Source organism: Tenrec ecaudatus, chromosome 18 (assembly GCF_050624435.1).
Source record: "Tenrec ecaudatus isolate mTenEca1 chromosome 18, mTenEca1.hap1, whole genome shotgun sequence".
Classification (NCBI taxonomy): domain Eukaryota; kingdom Metazoa; phylum Chordata; class Mammalia; order Afrosoricida; family Tenrecidae; genus Tenrec; species Tenrec ecaudatus.
In genome coordinates, this window is record NC_134547.1 from 51,467,448 (window position 1) to 51,489,595 (window position 22,148).

Genomic DNA, 22,148 nt, shown 5'->3' on the forward strand with positions numbered 1-22,148 from the left:
AGAAGCCAAGCAACAATGACCAAATAAAACAGAGATCAAAAAGGGAGTTCTAATGGAGTGCTGTTACCTTGTAGACTAACTACAGCTGCTAAAATGCACTGTCATGTACTTTGTCTGTCATTAGGCTGCTCACATTCCTACTGTATGATCAGTAGGGATTCACCAGACACTCAATCCATGTGGGGACCAAATACCACTCAAAGCACAATTTCTCATACAAGCTAAACTCTTCACTCTCACTCCTTGTAGTTTACAAGCGTCTGACCTTCTACAAGAAGCTGAATTGTTTCTGTAGAGCAAAAGGAGCAAGATTCTTAGCCTGTGTTGCAATTTGATTAGAAATAGAGTTCAATCTGGACTGGGGGCCACCATTTTAGTCATGCCAGGTGCTTCAGTTTGGGGGTTCACTTACACATTTTAATGAAACTCCTGAAATGAAAAGAGCGAGCTGAAGTGACACTAAAAATGATTTTATGAACTGTTCATATACAAGGATTACTGTTGGATTTGGAAGTTAGGGAGTCTGGTTGAGTGAGTGGCATGGAGACCATATGACCTCCTCTGGCTCCGGGTCACATGTACCTTTAGCCTCCATTCTTTGCCCTGTTCGCATGAGACACCCCACTCCCCAGCACTCTCCTGCCCGGCTGGAACTGAGAAGGCACTGCAATGGAGGCACAGACTCACAGGAAGTACTCATGATTATGGAGTTTCCTAGAGAGCTTAAAAGGTTACCACAGGTCAGGATCAGAACATGTTAACGATATTGTCATTTTGCCCATAGCCATGCTTCTTCTTAGCCATGTGATCAGCCACCTCTCTCCCTGGCTCTCGGCCTTTCAGCCATGCGACTCCTTGGCATCGGGCTTACTATGTGGGTTGAGAGGCTTGGCTGTGTGACTCCTCTGCTCTGACTGGTGGCCTTAGTGATGTGGCCTCTGGTGCCTCTGTCACTTCAGGCAGAGATCTCATCCATGTTTCACTGATGACTCGTTCATGATGGTCAGGAGAGGCCTCTGATACAACTTCTGATATGGCTCATTTTTACCCAGCAGACTGGCAAATTGACCATTCCCTAAGTTAGGCTCCTCTGCACCGTACTTGTATGCCATGAGCCAGTCATGTGGTAGAGGTTAAAGAATGTGTTTGGAAAATCATCCATGTAATTGTGTTGGTTTGCTAGAGCAAGGGTCAGGGGTATCTAGTGGGCATGCTCCAAATCCAGGCCCTTGAGCCAGGGAGGCGGTACACATAGGAGGGACCAAACTAGACCAGGTGGGCTTAATTCAGCCAATGGGGTCAACCAATGCCGTCAACCAATGCCGTCAACCATGCCTACAAGCTGAAGGCCCTAAATACAGAACCTTGAGACCCTTCTGCTGTTTCTCTGCCTCAGGCCACCACATGTGCATATGCAGTCTCAAGAGATTACCGTATATGCTTGTGTATAGGCCAAGTTTTTCAGCACATTTTTAATGCAGTTTTTGTGGTAAAATTAGATGCCTTGGCTGATATTCAGGTGGACTTATACTCCAGAATATATGATATCTGTGTTCAGTTACTATAAAGCCTAAAATTTCTTCTGTTCTTTATTTAAAACCCACTGGGATTACAAACCAGGCTTAAGCATGGATTCTTTCACATGTGAAGCCAAAAACCAAGGTATTTCCCACCCAAGAAACCTCACAATTTCTCCTCACCACAATGGTGCAGTGAATTGTTTAATCTATAACCTTCTGGAAACACGCTTTCTAACGTCAAACAAATGGCTCAACAGGACCATACACATGTGAGGTGTGTATTGACCACCAGGGAGAATGAATGATCTGCTAATAAAGTAAATTAATTCCATGGCACTCGAGATGAAATGGTGAAGAAAAGGTATATGGAGTACTAACATGGTTGTTGATCAATCTTGACCCTTTATTTGGTCTCAAAGGAGCCATTCTAGAGGCAGAAAGGGAGACCTCACTATCATCAAGAAAGAAGACATGCCAGGAGTGGAGCCCACCACCTGAGATCCCTGCACCTGAGCCTCCTCCATCCAGGACACGGAGAACTATGACACCAGAGAGCAGCAAGAGATGGCTAGAAGCAGTGGTGAAGAGACTGAGGCAGCAGAACCAGGGTATTGGCAAGATACACAGCAGTGAGCTCCTGACCCATAAAGTGAGATAGGCTAGTGCCTATTTAGTAGACATTTATCAATACATCTGAAATATCTTTGTACCACTTGCCTGAGCAGACCACTTGATACGCCTTCGGGCATAGCTGAGATGAAACTGTCCTAATGCAAGAACTGTATCCTGAGTTGTTCTGGATGGTGAATTGTAATGTGATATTCCCCAAATAACTCTATCGTGGTGAACATTCCTATGAAACCAATGTGCCCATTGCTATGGGATGTTGAACCAAGAAGAGAAGTAGAAAGCACTGTGAGAGGGATGGTTGGTGTCTGATCTTCACGTCATAGAAATCTGTCTTTGGCTCATGTTCACAGTAACTCCGCTATTTTCCCCGTTATCAAATTCGAGGTGGAAAGACACCCCTCTTACACTATTTTTTACAGAGAGGGGGGGTGAGACGTACATGGTTTAGATTATAAGGTTCTAACTTGAATGCCTGGGTGAATTGCAATATTAATACATGATATACAGAAGATGCAGGAAGGAGAACACAATATAGAGAAAATGTTGGAGAAGGCAGCAGTGGGTATTTAATGAATTCAGGTCTGGTCTTGTCAAATTTGAGCTTCCAGTAGGATATCTATTTGATGCTACCCACTGCACAGTTGGAAGTAAGTGCCTGAAACATCAGAGCATGATGCGTCAATTTCCTAGTCATGAGCATAGAGATAGCAGGTAAAAGGAGAGGCAAAGGTGTAGACCAAACAAATGCTCAAATCAAAAGTCAGGAAACACTGAGAAAAAGTATTCCTGGGAGAACATCCAATGAAGATGTAACAGAACATGTCTAAATGTTAGCAGAAACACAGAGTGACTCTTATAAAAACAAATCGGTGTTTTGAAATGAGTAATAATTAAGTCTAGTCATTAGGGTGGACTAAGTTGACTTTATACGTCTATCTCCCACTCCATAACCATATTCATATTAGACAAATATACTTTCTAAATACAGCCAACTTTGAAACAAGAAAATAAGCTTCCACAGAATTAGTTTACATTTAGATTTAGTCTAGATAGAATTTAGAAATTTTCAGTTAAGCTTCAAGGACATTTGGAATAGGCATAAAAATTACTGTGTTTGTCCAAAGTAAAACTTTTGCATTGTGAAAACACACATCCCTGTGCTGTAATTCTAACCTTTCATTGCCTTTGAGCTGCTTTACAATTCTGTGAATTGTAGAAAACGGATTGCAATGCAAGCTGATTTTTATCTTTAACCATTCAAATACATTTCTTTCCATGAAAATTCCATGGACTTCTTAACCCTCTAGAAAAAGGCGGTTTAGCACCCAGATGTTAATTTAAGCTGTTGTTGTTAAGTGCCTGCATAGATTCTGACTCATAGTGACCCTATTTGTAGAAAGACATAGCACCCAGACCTGTGCGCTCCTCAAAATGGCTCCTCATTGGAGGCCGTTGTTGCAGCCACTGTGTCAATCCATCTTATTAATTCAAATTAAAGACAGACAAATGCTGATTCGAGTTGTAAATATAAAGCATGCCCCTAGTGGAAGAGGTTTGCACTAGGTTGCTTTCCTTAAAGATTATAGTCGGGGGATTGCCTTGGAGCTGATGTTTACTCTAGGATATTCTGTGATGTTGCCATAAATCAGGATCTATTGATGAACAATAGATTAGTATTTTTTTGTTTGCTTTGGGTTAATTTCTATACATCTTATAAGCCTTTCTTAAAAAATCTTCATATTTATTGTCATCAAGTCTATTTTGACTCACAGCACTTCATAGGACAGAGTAGATCTGCCCTTGTAGGTTTCCAGGACTTTCATATGGAAGGGTGTAAAAAGCCTTATCTTTCTTCAACAGAACAAATGGTGGTTTTGAACTGCCGACCTTGCTGCCAACTTTCCGGCAGCACTTGTGGCTTAACTCACTACACCACCAGGGCTCCATTGCTTTTTTAGTTGATAACAAATTGAAGCAAAGTACACATGTTTCTCACAGGAATTTAGTGTTTACAACTGATATCTGAGATAGAACAGAGAGTAAATCATGTGGCCACTTAATAATAACAATAATCATAAGCAATGGGGATAAATGCAAAAGAATCATAAAAATAGAGAGTGTTAAAGCAATTCTAGATAGATATAAAAGGCTTCCTATAATGATATACATGTACATTTAAGAAGATAGGTGATATTATCATAAATAAAATATTTACATAATATCACAGTTTTGTATGAACCCATAGCTTTATTTTTCAATTCATTAACTGAAAATTGTCAGTCCTGAACTTTAAATAACTCCCAAGAGGACCACAGGCAGTGGGTTTTTGCCAAATCAGGCACATAGAATCTTGGAAGACTCCCCCTATCCCTATATTTTGGAGTAAGGAGACTTTTGAACAAGGTCAAACTGAGTAGGCAAGTCCTGACTGGCTAGTTTAAGCATCTGTTCTTGAAGAATCAATTGATTGAGTTAGTTTCTGCTTACTGGGAAGACATGTAACAAGAAATAGAAACTTAGGTTTGGGCTCACTGCTGTGATGCCTAACCCAACGAATCCATTTTGAGCTAGTTTAGTTTTGACCAAATTAATAATTAGAAATGGATATCTAATACAAGAACTCATGTATCAAAATATTGAAACTTGATTATTATCATTTTTGTATTAAAATGAAGTGAATGAATTCACAAAGGGAATCATGCTATAGAAGAGAATTTGTCTTGGGATTTCATTATGTGAAGATTGTTGAGCAATGCAGACATTGAATCCCTGGATTTTATTATTCATCCAAGATATAAAGAATCATTTCTTAGATCTTTAAGTGCTGGACACTGAGAACAAAACATTAAAACAATTTCTTGATATAACAATTCACTGGCTAGAATCTAAGGGCAGAGAGGGATGTTGTCACAGATTCTCCACAGTCCTGAAGAATAGAGCACAAGTATTCCATTGGGTTCCCCAGACTACACTCTTTATGGAAGCAGATTGTCATCTTTTGAATGAGTAGGTGTAACTTGAATATGGCATTCCCTTGTTATCTTTTAAAACCAAGGGATCTGTTTGGGGTGTTTTGAGGAGTGAAAGATATTAAAGTGATGGTAATATTGCCTAGTGTAGTAGTGTTCCCTGCTCAGAAGAGATTTGTGTGATATAGGAGAAAATAAAAATAAATTTAAAACACTCTTCTAGGAAAGTGCAGAAACAGAGAAAGAAACTGTGTTTTTATTTTTTACATGTTTCCACCAACCTGTATTTGAAATATGTACCATTTGCTACAATCTTTTTTGCAAGTGTTTGTAATACATCACAAATCACAGCATGCATTTTTGAGTTTGAGATTAGAAAGTTTGATTGGATTTCAATGCCTTACATTTTTCTGCAGATTCATATGTTACTGTTTTTCTATCTCAATGAGTAGTGTCAAAAGCAGAGTAAGAAGAGAGCCATGTTATTTTTAATACATGAAAGAAATATCTAGGCTCAGGAAATTTGGAAAACATTCCGAGATAATTATAAGGTCGTTTGAATCAAGAAGAAAACTTTTCTAAGTGAAATGTCATTGTTGTTGTTGTTAGGTGCCATTGAGTCCGTTCCATATAACACAGCCGAAAGAAACACCACCTGATCTTGGGAAGCATCACTTGCTCGTTCTTCTTGATATTTGTGTTCAAGTTCTTTATTCTTAAGTATCGGATTATCTTTGTAAGTAATGGATAACATATAGATAACTTACCATAAATTATTATTAGAATGAAACTGAAAAACATCGAAAGAGCCTAGCACTTTACTGAAACACTTCCTATTGAAGACCAAAGCCTTCAGTGAAGAGGGTGACTTTGTTAGGTAGCCAGAATAGGGACTAAGCTGGGGTTATCTCCCCACTGCCTGGATAAGGGCACAACAAAGGGATTGGAAAGAAATCAGGCACCCATTAGAGACCTATGGAAAGATTCAAACTGAGCATGCTCAGACACAAGCACACTAGGCCCAGGTGGGCGGTCTACCTGGACACACAGACTAGGTCCAGTCACATCATATTGCACAGGTGGGCCTAAACCAAGCCAGTAGGATGATGTAATACCCTCAACCATGCCTCCACAGCCAGTGGGGCAGGAGGGGAGAAAAGTAAGGGGCACAGCCCTGCAAGTCCTCTTGGCCCCTGGGACTTCCTAGTCCCATAAGCCACATGACTAGAACAACAGATACGTCGATGGTGTAAGATATGGCAAAATATATATATATATATCAAGAATAACTTTATAATATACTATTAATAAGGCTTTGGGGGGTAAGGTAAGGGAAGGAGGAGATAAAGGGGAGCTGATATCAAAGAGTTCAAGAAGAAAGAAAATGTTTTGAAATTGATGGTGGCAGCAGTTGTATAATTATTTTGATCTAATTGAATTATGGATTTTTATAAGATCTGCAAGAGTTCCCAATAAGATGATTAACAACAACAAAAAGAGTTATAGTCTCGTCACCCCACAGAGGCAGTTCTTCCCTGCTGTATAGGGTAACTATGAGCTGTCACCCACTTGATTGCAGTGAGTTTGGTTTGTTTTTATCAGGTGAGGCCTTTCCCTGGGAAAGGACATAACGCAGGGTTCAGCAGAGGGGCAGTGAAAAAGAGGAAAAACCTAGACAACATGAAATGACAGAATGGCTACAAGAATGGGCTCAAGCATAAGAATGATGGGAACTCCACAGGATTGGGCCACTTTTTATTCTGGTGCATATAGAGTTTCTATGAAGCGGAGTCAACAATGTGACACCTAGCAACGACAGCAGTTCTTTATACCACTCGCCACTGATCTGTTTGTCATATTGGGGTGCCTTGCATGGTGCTAGGTGAACAGAGTTCAGCTGGAATTTCCAGACTAGGGCAAACTAATAAGAAAGGCCTGTTGATGTACTCCTGAAAATGAACTACTGAAAATCCTATGGATGACAACAAAAGTAGTGGCTACCACAGAGCCGAATGATGAGCCCCTCAATTAGAATACGCTCAAGTATACTGTGGCCTCTGTCACAACGATGGTTGTGAAGATGGTGCCAGACTCGACAAAGTTGTTGCTATCTTGCCTCAGAGCTTACCCACAATAAACTAACAATAAGAAAACGTATTTTATAGCTGCCCATGGTGACCCTCTCGCAGAGCAATCTGAATATTGCTTATACTCATGTCCCCAATTAAAAAAAAAAAACAACAAACAACTCACTGACATCGAGTTGATTCTAACTCCTAGTGAGCCTGTGGGACACAGTAGAGCAGACCCTATGAATTTCTGGGGTTGTCCCTCTTTATGGGACGAGAAAGCCCCCCGCTTCTCCCATGGAGGAGCTAGTGGATTTGTCCTGCTGACCTGATGGTTTCTCGTTCAGTGAATAATCCAATCACCAACACGTCTTCACTTTTTCTCAACCTGATTCTTACATCCACTTCTCTTCTTTCCTTCCAGGTGCTTCTTTATCATTATTATTTTAAGATCTCCCTTTCTCTCACATTAACTATTCCAGAGATCCCCTCAATCCTTGACCTTATTCTTGAGCATTTTACAGTATGCCCACTTCCCCGTGTCTTGCCAATTTATACCTAAGTTCTTGTCAAAGAAAACATTGTAATGGAAAATGTTAATACAGAGAAGGATGACATTATTCAAAAAGGATGATTGCAAGAAAAGGGAAGGGGTAGAGAATGCTATTTAAGGAGGGGAAGGAACACAACAGCGGCGGGAGGTGACTGCTGCACTGAGAAGTGAGCAGAGTCAGGCCTGAGTTCTAAGCCACTTATGCAAAAAACTGTGAGCATTTTGAAAGCAAAGAACCGTGAGGTTACCAAGTGGGAGAACACCTTAAAAGTGAATTGTAGGCTGGTCAGTGAGATGAATGAGTGATTTACCCAGTTTTACCAAGAGAGCCATTTATGTGAAAATGTGCTTTTGTGAATGTTTGTAATGATTATTGTTAGTTTTACTCTTCTTGCATGAATCCTGGGAGAAGGAGGGTTGGGACAAAGCATTTTCTGGTTCGTTGACTAGACATTATATGACTGAGGGAGAGCAAAGGCCAGAGAGATGTTTAGAAATAAGACAATCTTTTGGCCATGTCGGTCAGGCTTTTGCATTAAGCATCTCCTAGAACACCAAAGGATGACGGGAGAGGGTTCTCTAACCAGCATTCTTCTCCAGGCTCAAAGCACTCAGGTTCAGTTTAACTTGTTCAGGACCAGCTGTTCTTCATTTTTATAACTTTCCGTGTTGCTTAATCTGAACTCCTTATGATGGCAGGCCTTCTTAGTCTAGTGCTTTCCCTCATAGTTGTTAGTAAAATCACTAACAGCTAGTTGTGACTAGCTGTTAGAGCTCACCACACTGTGCAAGCTGACCTGACACTCTTTCTCCAACTGGTCAACTCATTATCTAAAGCCAAGTTTAATTTTCATACCTCCTGAAGCATTCTCAGATATTCAGATCCATAACCAACTCAAGAAAACGTATGCACCCACACAGCGTTTGATCACTATAGTTAACATGCTTCTTGTCCTCGATTTTGCTATAATAAACCCTTTTGTTATAAAACAATGAGACTGACAATTAAAGAGATCACCTATTTATTAATAATAAGAGAAAGAAAGGGTCCATTTCAAGCAGATGGGTGGTCAGTTCTAGAGAACTACTGCCACCATGTAAAGAGGAATTTTGTTCCTATGTAGCTTACAATATTGAGATAATGGTAAGAACTTACAGTGGAGTTTTTGAGATTGTCCAGTATCACAGAAGGTCAAGCCACATGGTATCAAATTAAATTGACATAACAGTTCAGAAAGACAATGTTCCACATCTGACTATGGTGAATAGCAACGAGGATCTAAGAAGGTCATGAATGATCATTTAAGGTGCCACCATTGCTCTCTCTCCACCCGTATGAAGAAACATTATGAAAATCAAATGATAAATAGAAATAATGAGTCCAAAAATTACGGATCATACCAATATCAGCCGCCACAATGTTGAGACCAGAAAAATTAGATGCTGCCCAGCTACCACCATCCACTGCAATGAAACAGATCACATGGAAGGTTCTAGAGAGAGTGAGAGAAAAGGGTGGAAGAGAACTCAAAATCATCAAACAGATCAGGCTTGCTGGTTGCTTAGAGATTGGTTGAACCTCCAAGACTACACCTTCTGATCTGAAATGGAATTCACCTTTGTGTGAGAAAAATCAATTAAAAACAAGAAGAGCAGCATATATGCTGTTCTTTTGTGTGTGTGTCTATATGTATACATATATGCATACATATTCAAGCACAGCCATCCACTCACACACAACAGGGCAGCATATATATGTGTAAATAATTTAAGTGGAAATAAACCAAACTGAACCTACTGCCATTGGGTCAATTCGGATTCATTGCAGCTCCACAGAGCACGGTGGAACTGCCTTGGTGGGTTTACAAGACTCTCACTCATTACAGGAGTGGAAGCATAGACTATCTAAACTTGCAGAGGCGGATGGTTTGGACTTGCTGAACCTTTGGTAAGCAGCCCAACCCTTAAGCACTGTGCTACCAGAGTAAGTGAACAAGCAGGTCTTGTGAAAGGACCCCTGGTGAAGCCCTGGGTTCAGTGTTGGCTGCTAACTGCACAGGAGGCTGTTCACACTCATCAGGCGCTCCCTGGGAGGAAGACGAATCTTTCTGCTCCCATAAAGATTTATGGTCTTGGAGATCCTATGTGGGCCCCCTTTGACTTGGAATTGATTTGATGGCCATGAGGTTTTTGAAGGGATTTACTAACTTGTCTGAAAAATACAGAATAAATATGCAAATAGTTAGTTCTGCTCTAAATACTCCCCACAGAGTATTTTACTGCGAGTCACGAAGCTCCAGATTGACAGTGGTTAAGCACTTGGCTGATTATTGGAAGGTGAATGGTTCCAGCTCAATAGTCTATTTATAGGAAAGACATGTGACAGTCTGCTTCTAGAAGCATTCCAGTCTCTGAAACACCACTCTGCCCTTTCAGGGTCTGCTCACTATGGGTTGGAAATGCTTGCACAGCAATGGATTTAGTATTTTGGTTCTACTGAGTAGAACACTCTATTTGGAATAGCAAGACACCATTGCTCAAGGGGAAGTTCCCGAAGATAGTGAAACTGTGCCGGCAACTCTACTGAGCAATCAGCCTGCTCTGCAAAGTTCTCTAATCATTTTAGTTCACCTGCAGCCTGGACATTCAAACTGAAAGGATGTTTTGCCAAAGGTCTTCAGAATCCATTTTAAAACTTTAAATCTCAGGTGTCTTGGAAATAAACAAATATTCCTTTAATTGTGAGTTGCTGCCGATTCTTACTCACGGCTCCCACATGCATGCAGGCGTAACTCTTCCATGGGTTTTTCAAGGCTGTAACTTTCCAGAAGCAGACTGACAAGTCTGTCGTCCAAGGAGCCTTTGCGTGGGTTTGGATCACCAATCTTTGGCTGGTTGTGGAGCGCTTAATCTCTGGACTAGAAATTGGGTAGTTTACACTACCCAAAGATGGCTTCAATTATGTGATAGGATTTCTCCTTCTCTGAATTCAATAGTAATCAGAAGAGTTGTGACTAAAATTTTCTCTCTGAGCTTTAAGATTTCAACAATTTGACCATATCCCTGTTGGACTGTAATTCCACATTTTAGTCCTATAAAACAGGTAGCAAAAAGGGTTTGCTGTATATATTTTGAAATGTCTGCATTTTACACTGAGGGGCCCTGTAACAATTGTCTTAATCCTTGTTGCAAATTTGGAAACATATAACTATCTCCTTGGTTAAATCTATTATAATTTGGATGCTTATTTTAATGTCAGATGGTTCTGTAATCATTTCTTATCTGATGCTCGCACTGTCTTACCTTACCTAGGCGCTCCTTCTTCTTCTTCTTCTTTGTCTTCTTTTTGCCTTTTTGTAACAAGGCAGGGTTGTATTTATGCCTCTTTGACAGGACAAGTGTACATGTCAGGGTTCTGTACATAGTTGAGACCAGGCTCTGTACATATGCATGTGTGTATGTATATATGTGTGTATGTATAGATATGTGTGTGCATATACTTGTATATGTGTATATGTGTATGCATACATTTCATAGTGTTTCAGGTGAAAGTTTACACAGCAATTAGTTTCTCCAACAATAATTTGCGCATACCCTGTCCAGTATGTGATTCTCCCTTCCTTCTCCTCCTGTATCTCTTATTCATTGAAGTTGATTTTCTTTATGTAAGCTTCCTCTTGACTTTTTAAATGAAAGTGATATCATACTATATTTGTCATTTTTAACAACAGTTTTATAGGCATAAAATTGACATACTACACAATTCAAGAGTCTGATCATAATACACAGTTGTACAATATCATGACAATCAAATTATATCCCTCAGTTTGGGTAAATATATTTATTTTTTTTTTGTAGTTACTCTAAAATTTATCCTTATCTACCAAAGTTTAAAGCAGTCTCATAACTTTATATCACTTTAAGTTCCTCTTCACAGGGACGTTCTATAACAACATCACTTATACCTCTTTTTTGTTTGGAATTTGTCATTTTATTTTATTTTATTGGGAGCCCTTACAGATATAACATTCCATAGTTCAATCACATCAAGCAATACTGTACAATTGCTACCACACACAGTCACTTTCATTTTTTTTCTCCTTGAACTCCTTTATATCACTTCCCCTTTATCCACACTCTCCCTCCCAGGAAACCTTATTTTTATTTATTTTTGCCACACACATCGTACACCATCCAATATGTCCATTCACATACAGTTCTGCTGTTTGCGCCCCTTGAGTTGGGTTAGGCAGTCATCTATGTTATCACCTTAACCTTTCTCCCTGCTTCTCCTCTAGCTGTTTCAGAAGGGGAATCAGCCTTCACTTACATGCATCGAACAATATTAATTATACAAATGAACATATACAAGTATAGCATGGTTAGCGAGGTAAAACAAATGCAAACCATAATAGTAAGTGGAGAAATAGTTAAAGAACTAGACAATGGGTTTCATCAGTGCTGTACTGCATCCTGGATTTATCCATGTGGCCCTTCTGAGAGAGACGGTCCAATTATCCTGCAGGTGGGTTTTAGGTCTCCACGACATCCCCGCCCCTTCATATCTATTTGGTTGTTTGTTTTTGAACTTCTGATACCTTTTCTTGCCAACATTTCATGATCACAAAGTCTGGTGTGCTTCTTCCTGGTGCTCTTTGTTGCTTCCCTGATAAATGGCCGCTTGTTTAACTTCAAGCCCTTAAGACTCCAGACACTATATATTTTAATCGCTGGACATAATCACCTTTCTTCACCGTGTTTTCTTATGCACCTATTTGACCTGCAGCGATCCTGTCAGGAAGGTGAATATCAGACAATGCCACATCATTAGAAAAAACTGTTCTTGTGCTGAAGCAAGATTTAAGTAGAAGCTCAAAGTTCATCTGCTTCCTTATTGCATTTGTCTGGATATAAATACAGAAACAAATATACCTACATTTAAATATTTATGCACATGTATATACCTATATATATTTATATAAACAAATATACACATATTTAAATATTTACATACAAGTATATACATATATATCTATATTTTTGTCTTTCTTCTTCTTTCCTCTTGCCCCACTATCATGTTTACCCATCCTCTCAGAATCAATTTTATTGATCAATCATGATCAGAAGAGATACAATCTCTTCCTTGCCATCAGTTTTAGAACTCTTACTATTCCCCTGTACCCATCATTGGCTCACCACTCTTCTCCTCCCGGGTCCTCCCCTCCCATGGCCCCAGGAGCCATCAGTTCAGTCGCTGTCTCCATAGGATTGCCTGTACTCCTATGTTGTACAAATAAACACACACACATAAAACAAACAAAAAACCCAAACAAACAATATACAAAGAACACACAAGTAGTCACAAGTCTACAGGGATACTGAAACATAGCAGATGAATATCTCTCTGTTATCTACAGAGAAGGACATGCTATAAGCCATCAATCTAATTCCCCTTTCTCTCAGGGTTCCCTATCCTGGGCCCCGTTTACCTAACCACACATAGACCCTTTTGGTGTTCAGCATTTATGCCCAGAAGGCGAACATCCTAAAACTCCCCATTGATAACCCCACAGTCAGGGATGAGTGGTCTAGTGCTTCCTCCCAGCCCTCTCCCCAACCTCACCGACACCATTACACCTTTAGACTTTCAGTGTGGCCCCCTTGTAACCCCCAACACGTTCAGATGGGGTGTCAAGTGGTGCCCCATGAGGCAGAAGTCTACGATCATGATTCCTCCTAGCCTTCGTGACTTTGCTCCCATCCCTGGTCTGTTGCACTCTCCTTTTGGTCTTGGTTTGCTACCCTCTGGGAGGTTCAGACAAGCTGCCTTCTCAGAATTGTATCTTCAGGACTGTCCTTTGCAGCGCTGTTATCTGGAGAGAGGACATCACATCTTGAGCTGAGGACAGCCCTGAAGTCGTCTCTGGGAATGAGGTGCTCTGAGCAGGAACATTGCTCTCACGGTGGGCATAGTGGAATGAGGTCTACTCTCGCTCTCCTTTTCCTGTGAACATAGAAACAATACCCTCCCACTAACCCTCCCCTTGTGGGTGAGTGCCTTGCCCCCCGCCATTTCCATCCTTTTTCTTCCCCCATCCCTCCTGTAGGCCTTAATGGCATATGACAGAGGACGAGGTGGGGGATGTATGAAGATGCCTTTTAGAACAGATCTTATCTGCATCTGTTCTTGTTGATGAATGAATTGTTGAGTTTGGTCTGGTTTATGCCAAAATATCAGATTCTCAGTCCAGGTATTCGGTGTTGTTTGCATTTTCCATTATGTCATTAAACTGTTTGAACTTACCTAAGAGGACTCTTGTTTTACTTACCTTTTGTGTTTGGCTAACTTCACTCAGCATATTCCTCAACTCTTCACAAGATGAGGTGTTTCATTCTTTTATCAGTATTTTTTAGGGATGTGTAGTATTCCTTGGTGCATACATATCAGAGTGTTTTAACCCATTCATCTCTTGATGGATATTTAGGCTGTTTCCAATTTTTTTTGCAAATGTGAACTTTGCAGTGATGAACATTGGAGAGCAGATGTCTGGTTGTGGCCTGTTTCTTATTTCTTCTGGGTATATGTCCAGTGGTGACATTGCTGCATTGTAAGGTAATTCGACTTCCATCTGTTTTAGGGATTGCCAAATCGCTTTCCACCGTGCCTGTGCATCTCTAAGTGACCACCAGCAGTGAATGAGAGTTCCTGTCTCACCACACCCCCTCTGACGTTTATTGACTTCTGCTGTTTGAATTGGGTTATCCTTGAGGTGGTCTCTCACAGTCGTTTTGATTTGCATTTTGCAGATGGCTAATGATTGGGAACATTTTCTCATATGTTTATCATCCATTTGGGTTTCCTCCTTTGTGAATCTTCTGTTCAAGTATTTTTCCCACCTCCTTAGTGGGGTATTCATTTTCGTTGTTGTTGTTGTAAGGTTGCAGGTTTCTGTAGATTTAGTAATAAGACCTTTTTCTGATATGTTATTACTAAATATCTTTTCCCAGTCTGTGGGCTCTCTTATTACTCTCTTGATGGAGTCTTCTTTTTTTTTTAAGTTCAAGAACAAGCTGTTTAATGAGTCAAACGCATATTCCCTCTTAAGCATGGACTTTTGTTAAAGCAAATGAATTATATTTTTTGGCCTGAAATGGTGCTTTCTTCTATATTTGATTTCTCGGTTTTCTTAGTAGCTATGACTGTCTCCTCCAATATTTCTACAAAACTTTCCCCTATCTGGCAGGTTTTCTTTGAGGCCACCTTCGATGCCTCCTCATTCTTAGTGGATGAGACCTTGGAGGTTGTAGAGCTGAGGATTCTAGGTGGGAGCAGAGAACTTGGATTGGGAAGCAGATTCAGCCCTGAAATGCTTAAGCCACTGGTACTAAAACGGGTCTCCACCTTCCAACAGTTTCCTGTAGGCTGCTATCTCATGGTCAAGGGCCATTTTGACATTGAGCAAGTCCTGATATTCCCGAAGGTGGCGAGCCATCTCACTCTTGGTGTTCCTCAGGTTATTCTCCAGCTGCCGGATGCTGTCCTGGTAGCCCACCACCTCGGCGCTGTGCCGATCCTCCTCCAGCTCCAGCATCTGCCGCTCCAAGGACTCGTTGGCCCCGCGTAGCCCCTCAATCTTGATGGTGCGCGCCTGCAGCTGGCGACGGTATTCATGGATCTCCTCGCGGCTGGCCCGGATGGCCTCAGTGCTGCGCGCCGCCTGCTCGTACAGGTTGGCGAACTTGGACTTGTACCATTCCTCGGCGGACTGCAGGTTCTTGGCGGCCAGGGACTCATACTGGGCGCGGATCTCTCTCAGTGCCGAACTTAGGTCGGGCTTCGCCACCGCCACGTCCACCTTGGCCACGGCCTGGGACGACGCCTGCAGCGTTGCCAGTAGCTCGGCCACCTCTTCGTCGTGCACCTGACGCACGAAGGCCAGCTCGTCCAGTAGCGACTCCACCTGCTCCTCCAGGTCTAGGCGGGCCAGCGTGGCGCCGTCCACGTCGCGCTGCTGCGCCCAGGTCTCCTCCTCGAAGCGCACCTGCGCGCGCAGTTCGCGCATCTCCCGCTGGAAGAGCTCGCCGACGCGCGACGGCCAGCTCGGCCTCGAGTGCGCGGTTCTGGGTCTCTAACTGGAGCACCTTCTCGATGAACACGGCGAAGCTGTCATTGAGGCCCTGCAGCTGCTCCTTCTCGTTGGTGCGGATGATCTTGTACTCGTTGGTGCGCGCCGCCGCCTGACTCAGGTCCAGCCCGTCGGACGCTGGCGGCCAGCGGTAGGCCAGACCCAGGCCGAGCGAGGAGGCCACATTGCAGCGGGACAGCGACTGCGAGCGGAAACTGCCCGCGCCGCCTACCCCGGAGAGGCGCGCAGACAAGCGAGAGCTGTCCCAGAACACCTTGCGGTAGGAGGAGGAGGCGCACAGGTAAGCTCGGAGCCGGAGCCGGAGCTCATGGTGCCGGGATCAGGATAAGGATGGGCCTTGATGGAGTCTTTCGATGCACACAAGTGTTTTATTTTATTTTTTAAGTGTTTTATTTTTAGTATGTCCCACTCATTTATTTTACCCCCTTTGAGTGTATATTCTTTTTTTAAAAACATTTTATTAGGGGCTCATACAACTCTTATCACAATCCATGCATATACATACTTCAATTGTATGAAGCATATCTGTACATTCTTTGCCCAATCATTTTCTTTCTTTTTTTTTCTTTTCTGTTTTTACATTTTATTAGAGCTCATACAACTCTCATCTCAATCCACACATATACATACATCAATTGTATAAAGCACTTCCGTACATTCTTTGCCCTAATCACTCTCAAAGCATTTGCTCTCTACTTAAGCCCTCTGCATCAGGTCCTCTTCCCCCCCACCCTCCCCGCTCTCCCCTACCTCATGAGCACTTGATAATCCACAGATTGTTATTTTGTCATATCTTGCCCTATCCGGAGTCTCCCATCCCCCCCTTCTCTGACGTCCATCTCCCAGGGAGGAGGTCACATGTGGATCCCTGTAATCAGTTCCCCCTTTCCAACCCACTCACCCTCCACTCTCCCAGCATCGCCCCTCACACCCCTGGTCCTGAAGGTATCGTCTACCCTGGATTCCCTGTGCCTCCAGCCCCCATATGCACCAGTGTACAACCTCTGCCCTATCCAGCCCTGCAAGGTAGAATTCGGATCATGGTAGTTGTGGGGAGGAAGCATCCAGGATCTGGGGGAAAGCTGTGTTCTTCGTCGGTATTACATCGCTGAGTGTATAGTCTTCCTTATTTCTGATAGCCCATGTATTCCCTGCTCTAAGGTTCTTAGCTTTTCCCCAAATTTTTCAATGATGATTCTTATAGTTTGAGGTTTTACTTCAAGCTCTGTGATTCACCTTAAATTCATCCTTGTTTAGGGGGCGAGGTAATGGGCTTGCTTCAGTCGTTGGCAGGTTAATATCCAGTTTTTCCAGAACCGTATGTTAAAAAGTGCACCTGCGTCCCATTTGATATTTTTGGGACCCTTATCAAATATCAGTTGTCTGTATTCTCCTGTTTTTATCTCTCGATTTTCTGTTCTGATCCATTAGTCCGAGTATCTATCATGATAGCAGTTCCATGTTTTTTGACATCTGTGACTATATAATAAGTTTTAATGTCAGGTAATGCAAATCCACCTACTTTTTTCTTCTACTTAGAGTCCTTTGCCAATTCTGGGCTTCTTCCCTTTCCATATAAAGTTGGTATTCAGTTTTTCCATTTCTTTGAAAAATGATGCTGGTACTTATATCAGGATTTTATTGAATTTATGTAGTGCCTTAGGTAGGATTGATATATTTTCAACATTGAGTCTTCTGATCCAGAAGCATGGGATATATTTCCATTTGTGAAGGTCACTTTTGGATTCTTGTTAGAATGTTCCATAGTTTTCTTTGTACGAATCCTTTATTATTGTTGTTTTCCCGGTTAGGTATATCCACAGGTATTTCCATTTATGCTTGGCTACCGTGAAGGGTACTACCGTCTTGAACTCTTTTTCTGTAATCCCGTCAGTTGTATTTAGCAATCCAGTTGTCTTCTGCTTGTTGTTCCTGTATCCTGCCACTGCACCATATCCGTCTATCTCCTGCGGCACTCCTACTGTGGAGCCTTGGAGGCTCTTAATATATAGCCTTTGCAAATAACCACAATTTCATGAAGCTGTCATTTTAATGTTTAAAGTTGTAATGTAATATTGCTTTCGATATAAAAACAATGCTGGAGATTGCCTGATAGCATTTTTCAATACCAATGACTTATTCATTGCAAGTAAGTTTTTTCAACAGCATAAGTGGTGATTATTCATGCAGACCTTATTTGGTGGATTACATAAGAATCAAATGGACTACATATGTGAAAAAGAGGATGCTGATTTCTAATATCATCAGCTAAAAAAATAAAGTGCCTACTATGGAACAAAGCATGAATTGCTCATATGCAAGTTCAGGTGAAGCTGAAGAAAATAAGATCAAATCCAGGAAACCGAATATAATCTTGAGTACAAGCCACCTGAATGAATTTAGAGACCACCTCAAGAACAGATTTTACAAATTGAACACTAATGATTGAAGACCAGATGTGCGCAGACATGGAGGCCATCATATATAAAGAAATATAATGGGGACTGGACTGACCATTTATCACATGTCCTTCTCTCTATTTAACAGAGAGATTTTCACCTGTTCCATGTCAATCTCTGTTAGACTTGTGACTACCTGTATGTTTGTTTTTCGTGTTTTTCTGTGTTTATCGATACAAGATAGGCAGGATAGGCAATCTTGCAGAGACAGTAACTAGACTGACAGTTCCTGAGGCCACGGGGTGAGAATGGGAGAGGAGCAGGGACCCAACAATGATGGGTACAGGGGAATAGTGAGTGCTCTAAAATTGATGACAAGGAGGGAGTAGCTTTTCTGGTCATGTTTGATCAGTCAAATTGTAGCTGAGAGGAATCACTTAGAGGTGAATGATGGGTATGCATAATAGTAGGGTACGAAGGAGAAAAAGAGGAAAGACGAAAGCAATATGTGTGCATATATATGGGTGTTTGTGTGTGTATTTGTTTATATATGTGTATATAGGCAAATGCACCAAGGAAGCATATTGACTATGGGCCTCTACTCTAGGTGAGAAAGTGAAGTGTTAAATGCAAAGTACAAAGAATTAGAGTTAGAAACTTTAAATTTAATTTTTTTAATTTAAAATGTTATTTTTATAATTATATTATAGTATATTTAAATGAATGATTTATACCATTTAAATTGTGTGGGAGGCAAGCTGAAGAACAGAAGTTTTAGAAATAGATGCTGTAACCTGGGGTGAAAATCCTTGAAAATGGTACACTTAACCTTTCAGGAACTGCCATATTCTCTCATTAGAAGAAGAACACAGGTCTGGTGAAAGCAGGAAGGAATTATTTTTGGAGACTTAAAATGCAAAAAATCAATTTGATTTGCTTTTTTTAAACTCACACAAATAGTTTAAAAGTATGATAAAAATCATGGTGATATTTTTCCCTGATATCCAATTAGGTAACATACATAATCTTAGAAACTATGAATCATGGTTCATTATTGATTATTATACACAGAATACTGAAGCCTTATGTATTACGTGGTTAAAATTCAATAAAATGTAGTTTCGCCACACTAAATCTTCCATAGGGAAAGAGCTTTTACAAGATAGAAATGAAACTTGTCAGTACTACATAAACTTTAACGTCATAGGGCTCGTTCAGAACCAATCCCATAGCTCATTTGCATATTTACTGTGAGACTTGTGAGAGAATGTGACTGTTCTAAGGCCATACAAGGACTTTACGGCCAAGTAGAGCAAAAATGGATATACTGAACTTCCTAGCCCATACGGTTGTACAATATCGGCATATATTTCTAGAAGAAATGCCTCAGACCACATCTAAACTATTGTTGCCACTCTGCGTTGTTTCCCTTATTTTAGAGAATATGGACTAGGGGGGGTGGACCAAATCCACTGCCAATGAGTCGGTGCTGACACAGCGGTTTGAAACCTCCATGACAGAATAGAACTGTCCCGGGATTTCTAAGAGGGTCATCTTTATGGGAGCAGACAGCCCCCCGTGCCCTTTCCTCATCACAGCAGCTGGGGGGCGGGGGGTGAGCCACAACCATAACAAACACTTAAACCATTATGCCACAGAGAGGGCAATCATTCAACAACTATGTATCATGACTAAACACACACGCGCACACACACACGCACACACACACACACACACACTCAAGATGCAAGAGCTAACAATAATAACCATTTTCTGTATTTCACCTTTAAAAATCTCAAAGTACAATTTGGCAACAATTAATAATATTTGTTTTAACTATTGGGTGTACATATGTTGTAGAAGCCTTACTTGATATATTTGAGAACCCTTCTAAAAAGTCACAGGTTTAGAGCCACATTAAATTTTTGGAGGCAGGACAAGTTTTATCAGTCAAGATGTCCATTCTGGTATTACTAACCAAATTCACTTCACCACTCTCAAGTCCATTCCAGTTTGCAAGGATCCCTTGGGACCGTGCGGCACTGTCTCTAGGGCCTTCGCAACCACATTTTACAGAAACACAACTTCTCCTTTTCCTCCTCTGGAGCACCTGGTACTTCCAAACCACTAACCTTTCAGTTAGCAGCCCAATGCTCAATACACTGTGACACCAGGTCTCCTTAACATTAAGCAGCCTTTCTGCTTCGGATGTATCAATAGCTAAATTAATCATGACACACCTGATAGAGGTGAACTATACAACATTTTAAAATGATTTTTTTGAGAAAAGATTAGTGCTATGAGACATAGTTGCATTTTAGTGTAACTATTAAAAGCCTAATAAATACTATGCACATGGAAATAAACATCTATTCAAATACATATTTTAAATATTTTATATAAATTTCATCTAGAAAGAATTATACAGCCCAAAATACCTATTTGCCATAGAATCATCTTTATCTGATTTGATCTTTCTCAAATTTTAAAAAATATTGAAGACCACCAGTTTAAATAAAATGTGGGGACTATACTTTTATTCTATACAATATATGTGTACATATGCAGGTAAGTCAAAAAGCATTGCTACAGAAGCATAGACACATTTATTAAGCAAAAATAAGACCATGTGAAGCAATTAAATCTCCAAGGACCCTCCATCGAGGTCCGATGCTCCTGCCCTTGCTGTGTCTCCCTTTCTACATCTTCCTGAATAATATTTTTCTCGTCAAATATGCCACATCAAAATTGCAAAACTTTGCCATCCTCAAGGGACCCAAATACTGTTCTTTTTCAAAGTTCTTTGACTTTAGGGAACAAAAAGAAACGGGAAGGAGAAAGATCAGTCTGCAGGGCAGATAAGAAGTTTCCCGAGAAAAGTCTCAGATGACAAACTTTGGAACCTTCCGCGAATGAACAGGTGTGTTTTCCTGGTAGACAACAGACTTTTCAAATTACTCAGCATGAATTTCCTGGCCATTTTTCCACCGATGCAGTTTTTAATTTTCTTAAAACTCGTTTAAGGGAATCTATTAAGGTGATCTCTTTGGAATAAAAAGCTACATAAAACTCTTCCCAGAGTCTTCAGAGATGGCCTGTCTGCCTTGCATTTCACTGACTCAACCGAGCTCCCTGGAAGCCAGTTTTAATTGGATCTCACCCTCCGGATCATGTTCCGGCATGCTAGTCTGGTCAGCATTATGATTCGTTCCATGGAATCGTTTTTCTACCTTTAATCTTGCTCAAAGACCGGTGGCATCATCAGCCCTTTGGGCTAGATGTGATTGGCATACGTGGTTTTTAAAGATCTTTTCCCCTCCCTTTTTTTAAGGCCTATTGAGAGGAAGACAAATGAATTACTGAGAAAACTTGTCAGAAGCCCTCCACTGATCACAGTTGGGGTGGTTAGGCGCCATTGAGTCAGTTCCAAGTTGTAGCTACCCTGAAAATACAACCCAATCCCGGCCTGGACTACCTGTATTTGGGCCCATTGTGACAGCCACGGTGTCAGTGCACCTTGTTGCGTGACGCTCTTCTTCCCCTTTTTCCGTGACGTAACCCAGGATGACTTCCTTTCCCAGGGACTTGTCTCTCTTGCTAACCTGGTTAAAGCCTATGAGAAAAAGTCTCACCATCCTTGCTTTTTAGAAGCATGCCCGCTGCACTTCCTCCAAGACATAGCTCAGAGCCATGTTTTAGCATGCTTTGTTTGGAATCAACCTATGTGCGCATACCCTAGATCCCTAAGACATCGCTTTCACTTGCCTTCTCCTTGTGTGTATGTGTAGCTTTGTATGTATGCATGTGCATATGTATTTACACACATGCCACGCTCTTCCCTCAAAACAAAGTAGTTTTTAA

The 22,148-nt window shown here is 41.2% G+C and overlaps 1 pseudogene; it reads right to left on the bottom strand.

Moving 5' to 3' along the window:
- Positions 1-14,873: 14,873 nt before the first annotated feature.
- Positions 14,874-21,922, bottom strand: LOC142431740 (alpha-internexin pseudogene; annotated as a pseudogene).
- Positions 21,923-22,148: the final 226 nt, after the last annotated feature.